Source organism: Rhipicephalus microplus, chromosome X (assembly GCF_043290135.1).
Source record: "Rhipicephalus microplus isolate Deutch F79 chromosome X, USDA_Rmic, whole genome shotgun sequence".
In the NCBI taxonomy this organism is placed as follows: Eukaryota; Metazoa; Arthropoda; class Arachnida; order Ixodida; family Ixodidae; genus Rhipicephalus; species Rhipicephalus microplus.
In genome coordinates, this window is record NC_134710.1 from 465,715,384 (window position 1) to 465,729,301 (window position 13,918).

Consider the following 13,918-nt stretch of genomic DNA (forward strand, 5'->3'; position numbering starts at 1 on the left):
TTCGCTAAAACCGCTTTATTAAAGCTGTTGCTCATTATCACATGTCTTTCACGCTGCTCCGGTTCTTTCGCAACACCTACTGTCGCGATACAATCTGAATCAGCCTTTCTTTATCAAGCATGTGTGTTCACCTGCGTAACCGTTTCACTCTTTAGAATTATTGCAAAATACATGTATACCGACAGCTTTAACAAATCGTGCTTTGGACGACGAAACCCGGGATCGAGCCAAGGACCTTTATATGTTCAGATTAACGCTCTCCCAACTGAGCTATTTCAGCAGACGGGAGAAGAGTGACAGCGGGATCTAGCAGTTCTTGCGCTTCGGTAAAACTGCTTTATTAGAGCTGTTGCACATTACTCATGTCTTTCACGCTGTTCCGGTTCTTTTGCAACGCCTACTGCCGCGATGCAATCTGAATCAGCATTTCTTTATCAAGCATGTGTGTTCACCCGCGTAACCGTTTCACTCCTCAGAATTGATGCAAAATACTTGTATACCGACAGATTTAACAAAAAAGTGCTTTGGACGCAGAAACCCGGGATCGAGCAAAGGACGTTTAGATGTTCAGTTTAACGCTCTCCCAACTGAGCTATTTCGGCAGGCGGGAGAATAGTGACAGCGGGATTTAAGAGTTCTTGCGTTTCGGTAAAACCGCTTTATTAGAGCTGTTACACATTATTACGTGTATTTCACGCTGTTCTGGTTCTTTTGCACTGCCTACTCCCGCGATGCAATCTGAATCAGCATTTCTTTATCAAGCATGTGTGTTCACCTGCGTAACCGTTTCACTCGTTAGAATTACTGCAAAATACTTGTATAACGACGGATTTAACAAATCGTGCTTTGGACGCCGAAACCCGCGATCCAGCCAAGGACCTTCAGATGTTCAGTTTAACGCTCTCCCAACTGAGCTATTTCGGCAGACGGGAGAAGAGTGACAGCGGGCTTTAACAGTTCTTGCGTTTCGGCAAGACTGCTTTATTAGAGCTGTTGCACATTATAAATGTCTTTAACGCTGTTCCGGTTCTTTCGCAACGCCCACTGCCGCGATGCAATCTGAATAAGCATTTCTTCATCAAGCATGTGTTTTCACCTGCGTAACCGTTTCACTCGTTAGAATTATTGCGAAATATATTGTATACCGACAGATTTAACAAAAAAGTGCTTCGGACGCCGAAACCCGGGATCGAGCCAAGAACGTTTAGATGTTCAGTTTAACGCTCTCCCAACTGAGCTATTTCGGCAGACGGGAGAAGAGTGACAGCGGGATTTAACAGTCCTTGCGTTTGGGTAAAATCTCTTTATTAGAGCTGTTGCACATTATTACATGTCTTTCACGCTGTTCCGGTTCTTTTGCAACGCCTAATGCCGCGATGCAATCTGAATCAGCATTTCTTTATCAAGCATGTGTGTTCACCTGCGTAACCGTTTCACTCGTTAGAAGTATTGCAAAATACTTGTATACCGAGAGATTTAACAAATCGTGCTTTGGACGACGAAACGCGGGATCGAGCCAAGGACCTTTAGATTTTCAGTCTAACGCTCTCCCAACTGAGCTATTTCGGCATACGGAAGAAGAGTGAAAGCGGCATTTAACAGTTCTTGCATTTCGGTAAAACTGCTTTATTAGGGCTGTTGCACATTACTACATGTCTTTCACGCGGTTCCGCTTCTTTTGAAACGCCTACTGCCGCCATGCAATCTGAATCAGCATTTCTTTATCAAGCATGTGTGTTCCCCTGCATAACCGTTTCACTCGTTAGAATTCTTGCAAAATACTTGTATACCGAGAGATTTAACAAAAAAGTGCTCTGGACGCCGAAACCCGGTATCGAGCCAAGCACCTTTAGATTTTCAGTCTAACGCTCTCCGAACTGAGCTATTTCGGCAAACGGGAGAAGAGTGAAAGCGGCATTTAACAGTTCTTGCGTTTCGGTAAAACTGCTTTATTAGGGCTTTTGCACATTACTACATGTCTTTCACGCGGTTCCGCTTCTTTTGAAAAGCCTACTGCCGCCATGCAATCTGAATCAGCATTTCTTTATCAAGCATGTGTGTTCCCCTGCATAACCGTTTCACTCGTTAGAATTCTTGCAAAATACTTGTATACCGGCAGATTTACCAAATCGTGCTTTGAACGCCGAAACCCGGGATCGATATAAGGACCTTTATATGTTCAGATTAACGCTCTCCCAATTGAGCTATTTCAGCAGACGGGAGAAGAGAGACAGCGGGATCTAACAGTTCTTGCGCTTCGGTAAAACCGCTTTATTAGATCTTTTGCACATTACTACATGTCTTTCACGCTGTTCCGGTTCTTTCGCAACACCTACTGTCGCGATGCAATCTGAATCAGCCTTTCTTTATCAAGCATGTGTGTTCACCTGCGTAACCGTTTCACTCTTTAGAATTATTGCAAAATACATGTATACCGACAGATTTAACAAATCGTGCTTTGGACGACAAAACCCGGGATCGAGCCAAGGACCTTTATATGTTCAGATTAACGCACTCCCAACTGAGCTATTTCAGCAGACGGGAGAAGAGTGACAGCGGGATCTAGCAGTTCTTGCGCTTCGCTAAAACCGCTTTATTAAAGCTGTTGCTCATTATTACATGTCTTTCACGCTGTTCCGGTTCTTTCGCAACACCTACTGTCGCGATGCAATCTGAATCAGCCTTTCTTTATCAAGCATGTGTGTTCACCTGCGTAACCGTTTCACTCGTTAGAATTATTGCAAAATACTTGTATAATGACGGATTTAACAAATCGTGCTTTGGACGCCGAAACCCGGGATCCAGCCAAGGACCTTTAGATGTTCAGTTTAACGCTCTCCCAACTGAGCTATTTCGGCAGACGGGAGAAGAGTGACAGCGGGATTTAACAGTTCTTGCGTTTCGGCAAGACTGCTTTATTAGAGCTGTTGCACATTATAAATGTCTTTAACGCTGTTCCGGTTCTTTCGCAACGCCCACTGCCGCGATGCAATCTGAATAAGCATTTCTTCATCAAGCATGTGTTTTCACCTGCGTAACCGTTTCACTCGTTAGAATTATTGCGAAATATATTGTATACCGACAGATTTAACAAAAAAGTGCTTCGGACGCCGAAACCCGGGATCGAGCCAAGAACCTTTAGATGTTCAGTTTAACGCTCTCCCAACTGAGCTATTTCGGCAGACGGGAGAAGAGTGACAGCGGGATTTAACAGTCCTTGCGTTTGGGTAAAATCTCTTTATTAGAGCTGTTGCACATTATTACATGTCTTTCACGCTGTTCCGGTTCTTTTGCAACGCCTAATGCCGCGATGCAATCTGAATCAGCATTTCTTTATCAAGCATGTGTGTTCACCTGCGTAACCGTTTCACTCGTTAGAAGTATTGCAAAATACTTGTATACCGAGAGATTTAACAAATCGTGCTTTGGACGACGAAACCCGGGATCGAGCCAAGGACCTTTAGATTTTCAGTCTAACGCTCTCCCAACTGAGCTATTTCGGCATACGGAAGAAGAGTGAAAGCGGCATTTAACAGTTCTTGCATTTCGGTAAAACTGCTTTGTTAGGGCTGTTGCAGATTACTACATGTCTTTCACGCTGCTCCGGTTCTTTTGCAATGCCTACTGCCGCGATGCAATCGGAATCAGCATTTCTTTATCAAGCATGTGTGTTGACCTGCTTAATCGTTTCACTCGTTAAAATTATTGCAAAATACTTGTCTACCAACAGATTTAACGAAAAAGTGCTTTGGACGCCGAAACCCGGGATCAAGCCAGGGACCTTTAGATGTTCAGTCTATACACTCTACAAACTGAGCTAGTTCGGCAGACGGAAGAAGAGTGAAAGCGGGATTTAACAATTCTTGTGTATCGGTAAAACCACTTTATTAGAGCTGTTGCACATTATTTCATGTCTTTCACGCTGTTCCGGTTCTTTTGCAACGCCTACTGCCACGATGCAATCTGAATCAGCATTTCTTTATCAAGCATGTGTGTTCACGCGCGTAACCGTTTTACTCGTTAGAATTATTGCAAAATACTTGTATACCGACTGATTTAACAAATCGTGCTTTGGACGCCGAAATCCGAGATCCAGCCAAGGACCTTTAGATGTTGAGTTTAACGCTCTCCCAACTGAGCTATTTCGGCAGACGGGAGAAGAATGACAGCGGGATTTAAGAGTTCTTGCATTTCTGTAAAACTGCTTTATTAGGGCTGTTGCACATTACTACATGTCTTTCACGCTGTTCTGGTTCTTTTGCAATGCCTACTTCCGCGATGCAATCTGAATCGGAATTTCTTTATCAAGCATGTGTGTTCACCTGCGTAACCGTTTCACTCGTTAGAATTATTGCAAAATACTTGTATACCGACAGATTTAACACAAAATTGCTTTGGACGCCGAAACACGGGATCGAGCCAAGGACCTTTAGATGTTCAGTTTAACGCTCTCCCAACTCAGCTATTTCCGCAGACGGGAGAAGAATGACAGCGGGATTTAAGAGTTCTTGCGTTTCGGTAAAACCGCTTTATTAGAGCTGTTGCACATTATTACATGTCTTTCACACTGTTCCGGTTCTTTCGCAACGCCTACTGTCGCGATGCAATCTGAATCAGCCTTTCTTTATCAAGCATGTGTGTTCACCTGCGTAACCGTTTCACTCGTTAGAATTATTGCAAAATACTTGTATAATGACGGATTTAACAAATCGTGCTTTGGACGCCGAAACCCGGGATCCAGCCAAGGACCTTTAGATGTTCAGTTTAACGCTCTCCCAACTGAGCTATTTCGGCAGACGGGAGAAGAGTGACAGCGGGATTTAACAGTTCTTGCGTTTCGGCAAGACTGCTTTATTAGAGCTGTTGCACATTATAAATGTCTTTAACGCTGTTCCGGTTCTTTCGCAACGCCCACTGCCGCGATGCAATCTGAATAAGCATTTCTTCATCAAGCATGTGTTTTCACCTGCGTAACCGTTTCACTCGTTAGAATTATTGCGAAATATATTGTATACCGACAGATTTAACAAAAAAGTGCTTCGGACGCCGAAACCCGGGATCGAGCCAAGAACCTTTAGATGTTCAGTTTAACGCTCTCCCAACTGAGCTATTTCGGCAGACGGGAGAAGAGTGACAGCGGGATTTAACAGTCCTTGCGTTTGGGTAAAATCTCTTTATTAGAGCTGTTGCACATTATTACATGTCTTTCACGCTGTTCCGGTTCTTTTGCAACGCCTAATGCCGCGATGCAATCTGAATCAGCATTTCTTTATCAAGCATGTGTGTTCACCTGCGTAACCGTTTCACTCGTTAGAAGTATTGCAAAATACTTGTATACCGAGAGATTTAACAAATCGTGCTTTGGACGACGAAACCCGGGATCGAGCCAAGGACCTTTAGATTTTCAGTCTAACGCTCTCCCAACTGAGCTATTTCGGCATACGGAAGAAGAGTGAAAGCGGCATTTAACAGTTCTTGCATTTCGGTAAAACTGCTTTGTTAGGGCTGTTGCAGATTACTACATGTCTTTCACGCTGCTCCGGTTCTTTTGCAATGCCTACTGCCGCGATGCAATCGGAATCAGCATTTCTTTATCAAGCATGTGTGTTGACCTGCTTAATCGTTTCACTCGTTAAAATTATTGCAAAATACTTGTCTACCAACAGATTTAACGAAAAAGTGCTTTGGACGCCGAAACCCGGGATCAAGCCAGGGACCTTTAGATGTTCAGTCTATACACTCTACAAACTGAGCTAGTTCGGCAGACGGAAGAAGAGTGAAAGCGGGATTTAACAATTCTTGTGTATCGGTAAAACCACTTTATTAGAGCTGTTGCACATTATTTCATGTCTTTCACGCTGTTCCGGTTCTTTTGCAACGCCTACTGCCACGATGCAATCTGAATCAGCATTTCTTTATCAAGCATGTGTGTTCACGCGCGTAACCGTTTTACTCGTTAGAATTATTGCAAAATACTTGTATACCGACTGATTTAACAAATCGTGCTTTGGACGCCGAAATCGGAGATCCAGCCAAGGACCTTTAGATGTTGAGTTTAACGCTCTCCCAACTGAGCTATTTCGGCAGACGGGAGAAGAATGACAGCGGGATTTAAGAGTTCTTGCATTTCTGTAAAACTGCTTTATTAGGGCTGTTGCACATTACTACATGTCTTTCACGCTGTTCTGGTTCTTTTGCAATGCCTACTTCCGCGATGCAATCTGAATCGGAATTTCTTTATCAAGCATGTGTGTTCACCTGCGTAACCGTTTCACTCGTTAGAATTATTGCAAAATACTTGTATACCGACAGATTTAACACAAAATTGCTTTGGACGCCGAAACACGGGATCGAGCCAAGGACCTTTAGATGTTCAGTTTAACGCTCTCCCAACTCAGCTATTTCCGCAGACGGGAGAAGAATGACAGCGGGATTTAAGAGTTCTTGCGTTTCGGTAAAACCGCTTTATTAGAGCTGTTGCACATTATTACATGTCTTTCACGCTGTTCTGGTTCTTTTGCAACGCCTACTGCCGCGATGCAATCTGAATGAGCATTTCTTTATCAAGCATGTGTGTTCACCTGCGTAACCGTTTCACTCGTTAGAAGTATTGCAAAATACTTGTATACCGAGAGATTTAACAAAAAAGTGCTCTGGACGCCGAAACCCGGGATCGAGCCAAGGACCTTTAGAGTTTCAGTCTAACGCTCTCCCAACTGAGCTATTTCAGCAGACAGGAGAAGAGTGACAGCGGGATTTAAGAGTTCTTGCGTTTCGGTAAAACCGCTTTATTAGAGCTGTTGCACATTATTACGTGTATTTCACGCTGTTCTGGTTCTTTTGCAATGCCTACTCCCGCGATGCAATCTGAATCAGCATTTCTTTATCAAGCAGGTGTGTTCACCTGCGTAACCGTTTCATTTGTTAGAACTATTGCGAAATACTTGTATACCAACAGATTTAACAAAAAAGTGCTTTGGACGCTGAAACCCGGGATCGAGCCAAGGACCTTTAGATGTTCAGTTTAACGCTCTCCCAACTGAGCTATTTCGGCAGACGGGAGAAGAGTGACAGCGGGATTTAACAGTTCTTGCGTTTGGGTAAAATCGCTTTATTAGAGCTGTTGCACATTATTACATGTCTTTCACGCTGTTCCGGTTCTTCCGCAACGCCTACTGTCGCGATGCAATCTGAATGAGCCTTTCTTTATCAAGCATGTGTGTTCACCTGCGTAACTGTTTCACTCGTTAGAATTATTGCAAAATACTTGTATAACGACGGATTTAACAAATCGTGCTTTGGACGCCGAAACCCGGGATCCAGCCAAGGACCTTTAGATGTTCAGTTTAACGCTCTCCCAACTGAGCTATTTCGGCAGACGGGAGAAGAATGACAGCGGGATTTAACAGTTCTTGCGTTTCGGCAAGACTGCTTTATTAGAGCTGTTGCACATTATAAATGTCTTTAACGCTGTTCCGGTTCTTTCGCAACGCCCACTGCCGCGATGCAATCTGAATAAGCATTTCTTCATCAAGCATGTGTTTTCACCTGCGTAACCGTTTCACTCGTTAGAATTATTGCGAAATATATTGTATACCGACAGATTTAACAAAAAAGTGCTTCGGACGCCGAAACCCGGGATCGAGCCAAGAACCTTTAGATGTTCAGTTTAACGCTCTCCCAACTGAGCTATTTCGGCAGACGGGAGAAGAGTGACAGCGGGATTTAACAGTCCTTGCGTTTGGGTAAAATCTCTTTATTAGAGCTGTTGCACATTATTATATGTCTTTCACGCTGTTCCGGTTCTTTTGCAACGCCTAATGCCGCGATGCAATCTGAATCAGCATTTCTTTATCAAGCATGTGTGTTCACCTGCGTAACCGTTTCACTCGTTAGAAGTATTGCAAAATACTTGTATACCGAGAGATTTAACAAATCGTGCTTTGGACGACGAAACCCGGGATCGAGCCAAGGACCTTTAGATTTTCAGTCTAACGCTCTCCCAACTGAGCTATTTCGGCATACGGAAGAAGAGTGAAAGCGGGATTTAACAATTCTTGTGTATCGGTAAAACCACTTTATTAGAGCTGTTGCACATTATTTCATGTCTTTCACGCTGTTCCGGTTCTTTTGCAACGCCTACTGCCACGATGCAATCTGAATCAGCATTTCTTTATCAAGCATGTGTGTTCACGTGCGTAAACGTTTTACTCGTTAGAATTATTGCAAAATACTTGTATACCGACTGATTTAACAAATCGTGCTTTGGACGCCGAAATCCGAGATCCAGCCAAGGACCTTTAGATGTTCAGTTTAACGCTCTCCCAACTGAGCTATTTCGGCAGACGGAAGAAGAGAGACAGCGGGATTTAACAGTTCTTGCGTTTCGGCAAAACCGCTTTATTAGAGCTGTTGCACATCATTACATGTCTTTAACGCTGTTCCGGTTCTTTTGCAACGCCCACTGCCGCGATGCAATCTGAATAAGCATTTCTTCATCAAGCATGTGTTTTCACCTGCGTAGCCATTTCACTCGTTAGAATTATTGCAAAATACTTGTATACCGACAGATTTAACAAAAAAGTGCTTTGGACGGCGAAACCCGGGATCGAGCCAATGACCTTCAGATGTTCAGTTTGACGCTCTCCCAACTGAGCTATTTTGGCAGACAGGAGAAAAGTGACAGCGGGATTTAACAGTTCTTGCGTTTCGGTAAAACCGCTTTATTAGAGCTGTTGCACATTAATACATGTCTTTCACGCTGTTCCGGTTCTTTTGCAACGCCTACTGCCGCGATTCAATCCGATTCAGCATTTCTTTATTAAGCATGTGTGTTCACCTGCGTAACTGTTTAACTCGTTAGAATTATTGCAAAATACTTGTATACCGAGAGATTTAACAAAAAAGTTCTCTGGACGCCGAAACCCGGGATCGAGCCAAGGACATTTAGATGTTCAGTTTAACGCTCTCCCAACTGAGCTATTTCGGCAGATGGGAGAAGAGTGACAGCGGGATTTAAGAGTTTTTGCGTTTCGGTAAAACCGCTTTATTAGAGCTGTTGCATATTATTACATGAATTTAACGCTGTTCCGGTTCTTTTGCAACGCCTACTCCCGCGATGCAATCTGAATCAGCATTTCTTTATCAAGCATGTGTGTTCACCTGCGTAACCGTTTCACTCGTTAGAATTATCGCGAAATACTTGTATACCGAGAGATTTACCAAAAAAGTGCTCTGGACGGCGAAACCCGGGATCGAGCCAAGGACCTTTAGATTTTCAGTCTAACGCTCTCCGAACTGACCTATTTCGGCATACGGGAGATGAGTGAAAGCGGCATTTAACAGTTCTTGCGTTTCGGTAAAACTGCTTTATTAGGGCTGTTGCACATTACTACATGTCTTTCACGCTGTTCTGGTTCTTTTGCAATGCCTACTTCCGCGATGCAATCTGAATCAGCATTTCTTTATCAAGCATGTGTGTTCACCTGCGTAACCGTTTCACTCGTTAGAATTATTGCAAAATACTTGTATACCGACAGATTTAACACAAAATTGCTTTGGACGCCGAAACACGGGATCGAGCCAAGGACCTTTAGATTTTCGGTCTAACGCTCTCCGAACGGAGCTATTTCGGCCTACGGGAGAAGAGTGAAAGCGGGATTTAACAGTTCTTGCGTTTGGGTAAAACTGCTTTATTAGGGCTGTTGCACATTACTACATGTCTTTCACGCGGTTCCGGTTCTTTTGCAACGCCTACTGCCGCCATGCAATCGGAATCAGCATTTCTTTATCAAGCATGTGTGAATCACCTGCGTAACCGTTTCACTCGTTAGAAGTTTTGCAAAATACTTGTATACCGACAGGTTTAACAAATCGTGCTTTCAACGCCGAATCCCGGGATCGTGCTAAGGACCTTTAGATGTTCAGTTTAACACTCTCCCAACTGAGCTATTTCGCCAGACAGGAGAAGAGTGAAAGCGGGATTTAACAATTCTTGCGTTTCGGTAAAACCACTTTATTAGAGCGGTTGCACATTAATACATGTCTTTCACGCTGTTCCGGTTCTTTTGCAATGCCTACTGCCGCGATGCAATTGGAATCAGCATTTCTTAATCAAGCATGTGTGTTCACCTGCGTAACCGTTTCACTCGTTAATATTATTGCAAAATACTTGCCTACCGACAGATTTAACGAAAAAGTGCTTTGGACGCTGAAACCCGGGATCAAGCCAGGGACCTTTAGATGTTCAGTCTAACGCTCTACAAACTGAGCTAGTTCGGCAGACGGAAGAAGAGTGAAAGCTGGATTTAACAATTCTTGTGTTTCGGTAAAACCACTTTATTAGAGCTGTTGCACATTATTTGATGTCTTTCACGCTGTTCCGGTTCTTTTGCAACGCCTACTGCCACGATGCAATCTGAATCAGCATTTCTTTATCAAGCATATGTGTTCACCTGCGTAACCGTTTCACTCGTTAGAATTATTGCAAAATACTTGTATACCGACATATTTAACAAATCGTGCTTTGGACGCCGAAATCCGGGATCCAGCCAAGGACCTTTAGATGTTCAGTTTAACGCTCTCCTTACTGAGGTAATTCGGCAGACGGGAGAAGAGAGACAGCGGGATTAAACAGTTCTTGCGTTTCGGCAAAACCACTTTATTAGAGCTGTTGCACATTATTACATGTCTTTAACGCTGTTCCGGTTCTTTTGCAACGCCCACTGCCGCGATGCAATCTGAATAAGCATTTCTTCATCAAGCATGTGTTTTCACCTGCGTAACCGTTTCACTCGTTAGAATTATTGCAAAATACTTGTATACCAACAGATTTAACAAAAAAAGTGCTTTGGACTCCGAAAACCGGTATCGAGCCAATGACCGTTAGATGTTCAGTTTAACGCTCTCCCAACTGAGCTATTTCTCAGACGGGAGAAGAGTGACAGCGGGATTTAACAGTTCTTGCGTTTCGGTAAAACCGCTTTATTAGAGCTGTTGCACATTAATACATGTCTTTCACGCTGTTCCGGTTCTCTTGCAACGCCTACTGCCGCAATTCAATATGATTCAGCATTTCTTTATCAAGCATGTGTGTTCACCTGCGTAACTGTTTAACTCGTTAGAATTATTGCAAAATACATGTATACCGACAGATTTAACAAATCGGGCTTTGGACGACGAAACCCGGGATCGAGCCAAGGACCTTTAGATGTTAACATTAACGCTCTCCCAACTGAGCTATTTCAGCAGACGGGAGAAGTGTGACAGCGGGATCTAGCAGTTCTTGCGCTTCGGTAAAACTGCTTTATTAGAGCTGTTGCACATTATTACATGTATTTCACGCTGTTCCGGTTCTTTTGCAACGCCTACTGCCGCGATGCAATCTGAATCAGCATTTCTTTATCAAGCATGTGTGTTCACCTGCGTAACCGTTTCACTCGTTAGAAGTATTGCAAAATACTTGTATACCGGGAGATTTAACAAAAAAGTGCTCTGGATGCCGAAACCCGGGATCGAGCCAAGGACCTTTAGATTTTCAGTCTAACGCTCTTCGAACTGAGCTATTTCGGCCTACGGGAGAAGAGTGAAAGCGGGATTTAACAGTTCTTGCGTTTGGGTAAAATCGCTTTATTAGAGCTGTTGCACATTATTACATGTCTTTCACGCTGTTCCGATTCTTTTGCAACGCCTACTGCTGCGATGCAATCTGAATCAGCCTTTATTTATCAAGCATGTGTGTTCACCTGCGTAACCGTTTCACTCGTTAGAAGTATTGAAAAATACTTGTATATCGAAAGATTTAACAAAAAAGTGCTCTGGACGCCGAAATCCGGGATCGAGCCTAGGACCTTCAGATTTTCAGTCTAACGCTCTCCGAACTGAGCTATTTCGGCATACGGGAGAAGAGTGAAAGCGGCATTTAACAGTTCTTGCGTTTCGGTAAAACCGCTTTATTAGAGCTGTTGCACATTATTACATGTATTTAACGCTGTTCCGGTTCTTTCGCAACGCCTACTGCCGCGATGCAATCTGAATCAGCATTTCTTTATCAAGCATGTGTGTTCACCTGCGTAACTGTTTCACTCGTTAAATTTATTGCAAAATACTTGCCTACCGACAGATTTAACGAAAAAGTGCTTTGGACGCCGAAACCCGGGATCAAGCCAGGGACCTTTAGATGTTCAGTCTAACGCTCTACAAACTGAGCTAGTTCGGCAGACGGAAGAAGAGTGAAAGCTGGATTTAACAATTCTTGTGTTTCGGTAAAACCACTTTATTAGAGCTGTTGCACATTATTTGATGTCTTTCACGCTGTTCCGGTTCTTTTGCAACGCCTACTGCCACGATGCAATCTGAATCAGCATTTCTTTATCAAGCATGTGTGTTCACCTGCGTAACCGTTTCACTCGTTAGAATTATTGCAAAATACCTGGATACCGACATATTTAACAAATCGTGCTTTGGACGCCGAAATCCGGGATCCAGCCAAGGACCTATAGATGTTCAGTTTAACGCTCTCCTTACTGAGCTATTTCGGCAGACGGGAGAAGAGAGACAGCGGGATTTAACAGTTCTTGCGTTTCGGCAAAACCACTTTATTAGAGCTGTTGCACATTATTACATGTCTTTCACGCTGTTCCGGTTCTTTTGCAACGCCTAATGCCGCGATGCAATCTGAATCAGCATTTCTTTATCAAGCATGTGTGTTCACCTGCGTAACCGTTTCACTCGTTAGAAGTATTGCAAAATACTTGTATACCGAGAGATTTAACAAATCGTGCTTTGGACGACGAAACCCGGGATCGAGCCAAGGACCTTTAGATTTTCAGTCTAACGCTCTCCCAACTGAGCTATTTCGGCATACGGAAGAAGAGTGAAAGCGGCATTTAACAGTTCTTGCATTTCGGTAAAACTGCTTTGTTAGGGCTGTTGCAGATTACTACATGTCTTTCACGCTGCTCCGGTTCTTTTGCAATGCCTACTGCCGCGATGCAATCGGAATCAGCATTTCTTTATCAAGCATGTGTGTTGACCTGCTTAATCGTTTCACTCGTTAAAGTTATTGCAAAATACTTGTCTACCGACAGATTTAACGAAAAAGTGCTTTGGACGCCGAAACCCGGGATCAAGCCAGGGACCTTTAGATGTTCAGTCTATACACTCTACAAACTGAGCTAGTTCGGCAGACGGAAGAAGAGTGAAAGCGGGATTTAACAATTCTTGTGTATCGGTAAAACCACTTTATTAGAGCTGTTGCACATTATTTCATGTCTTTCACGCTGTTCCGGTTCTTTTGCAACGCCTACTGCCACGATGCAATCTGAATCAGCATTTCTTTATCAAGCATGTGTGTTCACGTGCGTAACCGTTTTACTCGTTAGAATTATTGCAAAATACTTGTATACCGACTGATTTAACAAATCGTGCTTTGGACGCCGAAATCCGAGATCCAGCCAATGACCTTTAGATGTTCAGTTGGACGCTCTCCCAACTGAGCTATTTCGGCAGACAGGAGAAGAGTGACAGCGGGATTTAACAGTTCTTGCGTTTCGGTAAAACCGCTTTATTAGAGCTGTTGCACATTAATACATGTCTTTCACGCTGTTCCGGTTCTTTTGCAACGCCTACTGCCGCGATTCAATCTGATTCAGCATTTCTTTATTAAGCATGTGTGTTCACCTGCGTAACTGTTTAACTCGTTAGAATTATTGCAAAATACTTGTATACCGAGAGATTTAACAAAAAAGTTCTCTGGACGCCGAAACCCGGGATTGAGCCAAGGACATTTAGATGTTCAGTTTAACGCTCTCCCAACTGAGCTATTTCGGCAGACGGGAGAGGAGTGACAGCGGGATTTAAGAGTTTTTGCGTTTCGGTAAAACTGCTTTATTAGAGCTGTTGCATATTATTACATGTA

At 43.4% G+C, this 13,918-nt stretch overlaps 19 non-coding genes across 19 annotated transcripts; all 19 read right to left on the bottom strand.

Moving 5' to 3' along the window:
• Nucleotides 1-1,174: 1,174 nt before the first annotated feature.
• Nucleotides 1,175-1,247, bottom strand: TRNAF-GAA (transfer RNA phenylalanine (anticodon GAA)). Its single transcript has one exon. It is a non-coding gene; the product is annotated as a tRNA-Phe (tRNA).
• A 249-nt stretch (nucleotides 1,248-1,496) lies between these two features.
• TRNAF-GAA (transfer RNA phenylalanine (anticodon GAA)) lies at nucleotides 1,497-1,569 on the bottom strand. Its single transcript has one exon. It is a non-coding gene; the product is annotated as a tRNA-Phe (tRNA).
• A 250-nt stretch (nucleotides 1,570-1,819) lies between these two features.
• Nucleotides 1,820-1,892, bottom strand: TRNAF-GAA (transfer RNA phenylalanine (anticodon GAA)). The gene has a single exon. It is a non-coding gene; the product is annotated as a tRNA-Phe (tRNA).
• Nucleotides 1,893-2,785: 893 nt separating this feature from the next.
• Nucleotides 2,786-2,858, bottom strand: TRNAF-GAA (transfer RNA phenylalanine (anticodon GAA)). Its single transcript has one exon. It is a non-coding gene; the product is annotated as a tRNA-Phe (tRNA).
• A 250-nt stretch (nucleotides 2,859-3,108) lies between these two features.
• TRNAF-GAA (transfer RNA phenylalanine (anticodon GAA)) lies at nucleotides 3,109-3,181 on the bottom strand. The gene has a single exon. It is a non-coding gene; the product is annotated as a tRNA-Phe (tRNA).
• A 249-nt stretch (nucleotides 3,182-3,430) lies between these two features.
• Nucleotides 3,431-3,503, bottom strand: TRNAF-GAA (transfer RNA phenylalanine (anticodon GAA)). The gene has a single exon. It is a non-coding gene; the product is annotated as a tRNA-Phe (tRNA).
• Nucleotides 3,504-4,721: 1,218 nt separating this feature from the next.
• Nucleotides 4,722-4,794, bottom strand: TRNAF-GAA (transfer RNA phenylalanine (anticodon GAA)). The gene has a single exon. It is a non-coding gene; the product is annotated as a tRNA-Phe (tRNA).
• A 250-nt stretch (nucleotides 4,795-5,044) lies between these two features.
• Nucleotides 5,045-5,117, bottom strand: TRNAF-GAA (transfer RNA phenylalanine (anticodon GAA)). The gene has a single exon. It is a non-coding gene; the product is annotated as a tRNA-Phe (tRNA).
• Nucleotides 5,118-5,366: 249 nt separating this feature from the next.
• TRNAF-GAA (transfer RNA phenylalanine (anticodon GAA)) lies at nucleotides 5,367-5,439 on the bottom strand. The gene has a single exon. It is a non-coding gene; the product is annotated as a tRNA-Phe (tRNA).
• Nucleotides 5,440-6,658: 1,219 nt separating this feature from the next.
• TRNAF-GAA (transfer RNA phenylalanine (anticodon GAA)) lies at nucleotides 6,659-6,731 on the bottom strand. Its single transcript has one exon. It is a non-coding gene; the product is annotated as a tRNA-Phe (tRNA).
• A 250-nt stretch (nucleotides 6,732-6,981) lies between these two features.
• Nucleotides 6,982-7,054, bottom strand: TRNAF-GAA (transfer RNA phenylalanine (anticodon GAA)). The gene has a single exon. It is a non-coding gene; the product is annotated as a tRNA-Phe (tRNA).
• Nucleotides 7,055-7,303: 249 nt separating this feature from the next.
• Nucleotides 7,304-7,376, bottom strand: TRNAF-GAA (transfer RNA phenylalanine (anticodon GAA)). The gene has a single exon. It is a non-coding gene; the product is annotated as a tRNA-Phe (tRNA).
• A 250-nt stretch (nucleotides 7,377-7,626) lies between these two features.
• TRNAF-GAA (transfer RNA phenylalanine (anticodon GAA)) lies at nucleotides 7,627-7,699 on the bottom strand. The gene has a single exon. It is a non-coding gene; the product is annotated as a tRNA-Phe (tRNA).
• A 249-nt stretch (nucleotides 7,700-7,948) lies between these two features.
• Nucleotides 7,949-8,021, bottom strand: TRNAF-GAA (transfer RNA phenylalanine (anticodon GAA)). The gene has a single exon. It is a non-coding gene; the product is annotated as a tRNA-Phe (tRNA).
• Nucleotides 8,022-8,916: 895 nt separating this feature from the next.
• Nucleotides 8,917-8,989, bottom strand: TRNAF-GAA (transfer RNA phenylalanine (anticodon GAA)). The gene has a single exon. It is a non-coding gene; the product is annotated as a tRNA-Phe (tRNA).
• Nucleotides 8,990-11,498: 2,509 nt separating this feature from the next.
• Nucleotides 11,499-11,571, bottom strand: TRNAF-GAA (transfer RNA phenylalanine (anticodon GAA)). The gene has a single exon. It is a non-coding gene; the product is annotated as a tRNA-Phe (tRNA).
• A 573-nt stretch (nucleotides 11,572-12,144) lies between these two features.
• On the bottom strand, nucleotides 12,145-12,217 carry TRNAF-GAA (transfer RNA phenylalanine (anticodon GAA)). The gene has a single exon. It is a non-coding gene; the product is annotated as a tRNA-Phe (tRNA).
• A 571-nt stretch (nucleotides 12,218-12,788) lies between these two features.
• Nucleotides 12,789-12,861, bottom strand: TRNAF-GAA (transfer RNA phenylalanine (anticodon GAA)). The gene has a single exon. It is a non-coding gene; the product is annotated as a tRNA-Phe (tRNA).
• An 896-nt stretch (nucleotides 12,862-13,757) lies between these two features.
• Nucleotides 13,758-13,830, bottom strand: TRNAF-GAA (transfer RNA phenylalanine (anticodon GAA)). The gene has a single exon. It is a non-coding gene; the product is annotated as a tRNA-Phe (tRNA).
• Between the last annotated feature and the right edge of the window lie 88 nt (nucleotides 13,831-13,918).